Genomic DNA, 8,198 nt, shown 5'->3' on the forward strand with positions numbered 1-8,198 from the left:
GTTTGTTTTTTTTTTCAGAATTTTAAGTAATAATGTGTTCTTATGTGAACTTTTTCAATTTTTCTTTTAGAAAGTTTAGAAAGAGTGGGCAGACTGTAGGATGACATTGTAGAATCCTGTAAGGTCCTTGTAGTGAGAAATAAAGCAATTTTGGATATGAGATGAACTGATTTGTGAAGCTCACACTTCAGTTCTGCGTTACCTAAGTAATTATTTAAGAATTATTTATTAATTAAAAATTTAAAAAAGAAATATAGCTAAAAGATGAAATAATACCAAATTGCATACTGCAATGTACTAAATTAAGATATAGTATCACATTTTTGTTTTAATAAAGGAACACATATATTATTGGTTTACTTCCTTTGTTGTTCTGAACCTTTGCTTTCTTAAATATATTATCTTACAAAATCTTATTTTCTTGTATCTGTTTCTTATTTTCTTGTTGTATTTTGTTGCTTTTAAGTTCGTCATATTTGCCACTGCCAAACAGTGTTACATTTTTTAATTCAACTCACGTATTGCAGTGATATTCTGAAATGGCAAGAATTTTACAGTGTGATCCTGATCCTGCAAACCATAACGTATGTGCTTGGCTCAAGGATGAGAGATTCTTAGTTAATGTTATATCTAGTGCACCAGATAACCTTAGTCACGCTCTAAAGAGACAATTTTGGAATCTCCGTCTTGACTGTCTACATGTTGGTAGACTACTTGCTTTATTTTCTCACCTCATTGCTGTGGAGACTTTTTAGTTTGCTTGTTCTCTGTCTCTCCATTCCTCTGCCTCATACAAACACAGGTGTGGGTACCCTTTTTTATAGAAGGGACACTGGAAAAGTTGCCTTGACAGTCTACAATTATACAGAACTCTGTTGTTCAGTAAACAATTTTAGCCACAGACAACAACAACATGTAAAATTCATGTCCCAGGTGTCTTTATCTGTGAGTAGAAATATGATGGCATTCCTATTTTCTCTTGCTTCTTTGGGGGTATTTTAGCTTACCTTTTATTTGCTTTAGGAAGAATTTCAGAGCAACAATTCAGTGGTTTCTTCAGTGGCACACAGCTTTCATCTGCTTCTGCTCTGTCTTGGTATTTTCATTAGTTGTTTTGTCATAAGTGAATCGCACCAATGAAATTTCAGCAATAGTATGAAGATGGGAAGAATGGCCATTAAAGATGAGGATAAGATAGATAAAGATGGAGGACCATAGGGAACTTAAGTACAATTGAAGTAAGGTATGACAGCGGGAACTGTAAGATTTACTGGTTAATAACATGAGACTGTCATAAAATGGGAACGATTAATTGCAGAACACAAAGCATGAGGAATGGTTGAGTATATTAGCTGATCAGGTGTGACTGTGAGGCATCAATATGATGTGTTTATAAAAATTATATTGAATATATTAAGTGAAGGTAACATTAGTGTCATTATAAAAAGCCTCAGTAAGACCTATTGCCTCCAGTACACGTTACCAGTGTTAAAAAGGAATTTAGAGAGGAACCACTACAGATAAAACTTGTTACAATTACAGATAAGTGAAAAGACTATCTTACAAGCAATGACTGACACTTTCTTTACCTAATATCCATAAATTGTGAAGAAATTGTCCCAGTTGCTCAATAAGTTGATTTTATTTTAGTTGTTTAGTTAATTATCTACATTAACAAAATGTTTCTTATTTCTTGTATTTGTCTAGTTTCAGCTTCTAACCGTTGGGTGTCATTACAACTTTTTCCGTTAGAGGAAATAGCTGTTTATAACTGTCTGACATTTTCTACAAAACTTCAGCCGCAACATCCATTCTGTTTTAATAAAAATAAAATTGCTTCAATCTCTTTTCAGTTCATTTATTCCTCATTTGATTAGTAAAGGAAGATTTAAAACTTGGTACTCATATTGTGCTGTCACAATTCCAGAAGAATTCCAGTCTCTATGTAAGAATTGTGGATGTTGAGCTACACTTCTGACTTTTGAGAATAAAAATGCATGCTTGCTTTCACGTAGCTGGGTGTCTTTACTGATGGGCAACTTCAGGCAGAGACCATATAGTGGTTTATAACATTATAAAAAACTCTTATGGTCTCGAAGTTTTGTATTGCCTTTATGTTACATGACCTAAAATTTAAGGAAAGATGTTAAAGCATAATTATATTACCATTTGCATATTAAATGTGTTTACAGATATCTATATTGTGTTTTCCACCAGATAGCACTAAAGTTATCATGGCTCAGTGAATTGGGATTTTAGAATTGCAGGGCTATTAATTCCAAAGCAGTTTTGTGTGAATTCTTTTATATTCCAGCTCATGTTGGTAAATCAGTAGATTATTCTTTAATTAGTAATGCCAGAAGGACTGCTGATGGAGATATTATTCTCTGAAGGTGCAGATGAAATCAAGATCCTGATTACTGGTGAACATTAAAGCTTCTGGGACTCTTTTCAAAGATAAAAGTATTGACTAAATATATTGACTAGATTGCATTTTGCTTTTTGTTTCTCATCTTAGATTTCCTACAGATAACATAGGTTGTATATCATCTGCTAAACACATACATTACTAATGGTGAACTACTACAGTTGTAATGTTAGGCTCAAAATACATGTCAGTCAAACAGTCAAACAGTCTCTTTTTATAAAACAACTGACACTTAAATTTGTGAAGCTTAATTAGGTTCTTGTATTTCACAGCCTAGAGTTATATCCTACAGCATTTTAGCCATAAGATAGCTTTGTCCGGGAAGATGAAATCCCCTTCCAACCATATTTGTAATACTCTCCTGGTTGCCTGGCTTTCTTATCTGTGTGTTCTTCTACAATACTACCATTCACACTGATTTCAATTTGAGAGTCCCTCTGTTTCTGCACCCGCTTGTATGTAAACCTTATACATATAAAATGTAAAACTACAGAAATTTTAGTTCTAAAAAAGACAGAAAAAAAAGGAAAAGGTGTTCTAATGAATGCCATTCGCAACAAAAACGAGGTTCTCTTTTTGTATTATGTAGCTCAAATCAAAGTATATGCATGCTTGTAAATATATAGCAACTGAGAACTGCATCTTTACCAATAATCAGTGTGTAGAACAAATGATGAAAACACAAAATTTACACTTGAAAAAGGTTTTATTTCATGTCGTTAACTTCCTTAACAACAGCTTCTTTTAAAATCCTAGTACGCTCTGTGATGATTGTCACAGAATGTTCTCAACTGGTAGCAAAATTTGTGGAATATCTCCCATGAAAAAGAGTGCCTCCCAAATGTCAGGTCTTTGCCACCATGAGAGACTGGTCTTCGAGACTGGTATAGTTAAAATGATGAGGAAATGCACATTAAATAATTGTGGATTGAGATACTTGACGTAAAAATTACTGGTAGTGCAAGAGCTATTTCTGTCTGTTTATACATACCAATCACAAAAATGTTAACTGTAGAAAGGCAGATTAGAACATGCAAGTAGTTACATATTGCCGGCAGTTGGTATAATTACTACTTCAGTTATAAACAGGTGTATGTAGGGAAGCAGAGTCTTCTTTTGCACTCCTCTAAATGTGTTCAACACTGAAGCTGAAAACTTTTCCTTTAGTTAGCAGAAAGAGCAGCTCACATGTTCTTGTTCTCTTTAGGCCAGTATCTGTTAGAAGAAACCAAATAATATTCAGTCATAGACATAAAGCGGATGCCAGGCTATCTAGCATTCACAGGACAGGAAAATTCATAATTCAGGAGTTCAGGAGTGTTTCTCCGCTTCTCCCCACCCTGATTTTAATCTGTTTCCATTCTCTTGTCCTATTTCCATGGACATCTGGTTCCAAAGATAACTTTAAACAAACACCAAGGTGAACAATATTTATATTGCATATTTATATTGAATATCTGTGTCTTTGCCTGCCAGGAAGTCTTATGGCTATGTGAATTAACCTCCTCTTGAAATGTCTAGATGATCGGGTTTAATCAGCCTGAGATGAAAATTTTAAATTATTGAAACTTCCATCCTTCTGCATATACCAGAATAAACTGTGCTAGAAACATTTAAAAACCCCGACATGTCCAGAAAGAAAAAAATCTTTTAGCTGAATATTATAATTGATTTGGCTATAGCTCTTTGAGGAAGGTGGCTTCAAAGGGGACATTCCAACATGACAAAGGAGAGCTGAGGATCAAGGCTCAGGGAAGTTACCTCTCACACTGTGAGCTCAGAAGAGAAAACTGAACAATATAAGTGGTTACACCTTACTTTGTCTTGTATGACACATGATACGATTCTATTTTTTATAATCATTTCAAGAAAAGCTGTTTAGACTTCAGGGTCATGATTGGATAGTATGTGCAGATCAGTAAAATGGGCCAACACAGTGCATTGCTTCTGAGGATGCTGGCTTATTTATAACTTGAATTATTATAACCTCTTTTTTTTTTTTTTTTTTTTTTTTTCCCCCCAACCTGGCTATTCTAACTTCATCCACCAGAGCAATGCAGAAGTTTTTGCGCAGAAATTCTGAACTGAGGACAAGCAGACCCATCATTAAGTCTCATAGAAAAGAGCAAGATCAAAATTAGTGACCCTAATAGATATTTTTTCCCACTTTGCTTACAACATCAAAAAGACTTTAAATTTCTTTAAATAGGATTTTACTGACAACGTGGTCAGAAGAATGAAGATTATATATACTTGCCATGGGTAATTTGTTAAAGGAAAGGAAGGAGAAGGGAAGAATATTTATCCCAATTAAATCTTTTTAAGATTCCCTGGAAATGACAAACTATTAGCTTTGAATATGGAGGATGTCCATAGGACTTGCCAGTCAGAGGAAACACACCTGCGGGGTTTATTTTCAGGACATACTATGGAAAGGTGTGCTGCTGCAAAGATTGTATGTTACGCAATACAAGTAGTGCCACTGAAGTCGATATAGAAGGTAATAAGACTCTGCATAGTCTGTAGAGTTAATCGAATATATAAAACAGTGATTTACTTACACGAGCACTAAATATATGCAAGAAAAGAAATGAGGAGGCTGGGATGCAACATAGTTGTATATAGTTTATATTTTCTTTCTTGTACTTCCTGTACTTTTCTAACAGTCTTTTGTTCTTTAGCATTTTCTTTTAAAATAATCCTTTTTTCTTTGCTCTTTTCTGTTTACAGTTTAATCCTTTTCATTTTCACTTTTCTTCCCTCAAGCACTTCTGAGCTCTCTTCTACCTTTTTCTTCTTTGACCTGGTCTAACAACTGTGTCCTAGCCTATTTCCCAGCTAAGTGAGGCTTAAGGGTATTTGAATTCAATTTGGGCCCATCTCTACTCCAACAACAATGTTGCTAAAGTAATACCATTAGGTCACTAAGATACTGTATAAGGCAACAGAACATGGCTAATAAATGTTATTTCTTTTCTGGACAAAGTAACTTGTGCATTGTTGTAATTGATGTTCAAGGAAAGTACTTGTAGATTCCAAGCACTGTGTCATATTCTGCAAAATGCTCATTTGACTGTTCTTTTTCAAAATTGATTCCCCATAAGGGAAGAAGGGTTTTTTTAATGATTCATTTAAACTTGACACATCTTAGTGAATGCTGGAGCACTAGGGATGGTATTTTTTCCCCATTTATGTTCTTGCCAGACATTCTCTGTCTCTGAAGAGGAAAGATTCCCCACAGTAAACTGTAAAAGCAATGTGATTCTTTTTGCTTAACAAAAGAGAGTTAGTGTTAGAATGCTTTTTAAGTTTTTCTTATAGTTAAGAGGTAGATGGTTTAACTTTATGCTTTATATAAACCAATTTAGAAGTGAAACAGTTGTGTGAAATCCAATAGCAACTGAGGTATAAATTAAACAGCAAAGTCTGTACAGTTTTAAAAAAAGAATATTTTATAAGTTTTATGGTTGGAGAAGAGATAGTAGATGCAATATAATCACGATTTCGCAGGGGTTTTGTCCATGTTACTAATAATATTATCATTAACAAAATGTGGAAGTAAGTTATAGATAATATTATATTATGGCTGATACAATATTTCTTTGAAAGCTATCCAGAGAGTGGTTGTTGATGGTTCACAGTCAAAACTGTGAAAAAAATTACGGGGTTGGACTCTCTGGCATTCTTGTTCCTCATTAGACATACATGACAAAATTTCTGTGTGATGACACTATTCTAGGAATGATTATTGAGAGACAGAAATAGATTTCAAAATGATCTTGGAGGGGGGAAACAGCATCCTGGGATGTGTAAACTGAAGCATAGCCAACATGTGTGGAGTAATTTTTTTGCTCTTCACAGCACAAGTAAGGCCAAACTATCCCCTTTTACATACATCACTTCAGCAAAACTGTGGGCTGACTGGAGGCATCTGAAAGAAAAGCAAGGAGAATGATCAGAAATGTAGTAGGTGATCTGCAAGGAAAAATGGAAGAACTTAAGGTTGTTAGAAAAGAATCCTGAAATTAAACATAACAGTTTTCAAGTATGCGTTATCACTCATGATTGGGACAGTAAGTAGCAGACTTGAACTGTTGCAGCACATTGGAAGTGCTGAAGAAGAATTCAGAGTAGGTATTAGGTAAAGGTGTTCAGCTGTAAAGACAGTCAATCACTAGAATCTCCTGCCTAGGAAAACTATACTGTCAGTTGTTAGGTATTTGCAACACAGATTTGAGAAGAACCTGTCCAGAGGGCCAAAGGTAGGCTCAAGTCTTCTGTATGGTAGTGGGACGAAGCCAATGGCATCCCAGGTCCCTTCCCTTAGAACAATGCCTGTTTTCTTGGTAAATCAAACTTTAATTCATGTTACATTTGTACTAGCAGGAAAACACCAGAATCTTGATTTACATCTTGATTACCTCCTTTACCTTCTCATTACCTAGGGGAAATTAAATAGTTTGCATTAAAATTGGCTTGCATATAGAACAATGTAAAATATTCACAATGAAATATGTACAAACAGGATAGTGCAGCCATACTTGCATTCAAATTAGCATAGTTTCACATACTCCTGTTGACAAATGATAATAATAAGGATTAGTTTATAAACCTTAATTCACATGTGGAAACCTGATTTACGCAAGTAGCTGAGTAGAACTACTTGCTTTTGAGATAACTGGTAAGTCCCAGAATTAAGACATGTTTGGAAGCAGGGCTGCTAAACTGTACAAGTTGGGGCCCATTCAGCAATGAATTTAAGTTCACACTTAACTAAGAGTACGCAACATCAGTGTAAGTCTGCTTGTGTTGAAAATGCTGAGTATGCTTTACTGGATAAAGGTCAGAATATGCATCGTCCTGGTTGAACTCTGTCTTATTTGATCAAAAGCTTCATTTGTTATTTTCTAAATTAGAAAATCATGATGTATGATAAGATATGAGATAATCAACGCATATCAATGTCTTAAAAAAGTGGTGCTAGGCATGTGAGCCCAAAAGTTGGGAATAAGGAAATTCTGTGCTCAGATTCCTTCTTCACCTTGTATCCAGGGCTACCCATATCTTTACTTTGGTTTCACTGATTATAGAAAGAAGACAGTAGTACATACTTTATTCTGTAAGTATACATGTAAAGCACACATGTAAAATAGTACACGTGTCATAGATACTGATATTAATATTTGTTAAGTTACATTACTATTTCTTTTTCAAAAATGAACACCTCCAGTTTAGGACTGTTAGTGCTGCTTCTCTCTAATTACATTTGAGATAATAACCGTAAAGATGTAATATACCTAAATTCTGGGGTTTTTTTTTGTGAAGTATAACAATGAAGGTCAACTGAAGAAATATTTGTATTTGTTGCATTCAATGTAAAAGGCACAGAATAGTCTATAAAATCCTTAGGACTGTGGGCATCTAAATTAAGCCTGTTGGCAGAAAGATAAAGTTTGAGTACATACATGTATATCTATTGATTTAAATGGGTCTTACTGCCAAGGCATTACAAATGAGACTGTCAGTGTAGTAGCAGAGTACATCAGCAATATCAGGCAGACCAAGGAGACTGGGACAAAATTATTAATGGACAAATCTTATTTAAGAGCTAATATAACTTAAGTTTTCTTTCAGTGTTAAATATGGAAAATGTACAACCTAAAATTGTGAGTAAACACGATACGTTATTTTTTAACTGTTACTAAAAATTAATCAGTTTTGGGGAATACTATTTCTTGAGTAAATATGTTGCTATTACATACGTTTTCTT

At 34.4% G+C, this 8,198-nt stretch overlaps 1 protein-coding gene across 8 annotated transcripts in view; it reads left to right on the top strand.

Moving 5' to 3' along the window:
* LOC113482589 (cytosolic carboxypeptidase 6-like) overlaps window positions 1-8,198 on the top strand; it is a 969,074-nt gene that overhangs the window by 78,685 nt on the left and 882,191 nt on the right. The gene's annotated exons all lie outside the window — the stretch shown is intronic.

The sequence above is a fragment of the Athene cunicularia genome (genome assembly GCF_003259725.1).
Source record: "Athene cunicularia isolate RWA chromosome 8 unlocalized genomic scaffold, athCun1 chr8_part1, whole genome shotgun sequence".
Lineage (NCBI taxonomy): Eukaryota > Metazoa > Chordata > Aves > Strigiformes > Strigidae > Athene > Athene cunicularia.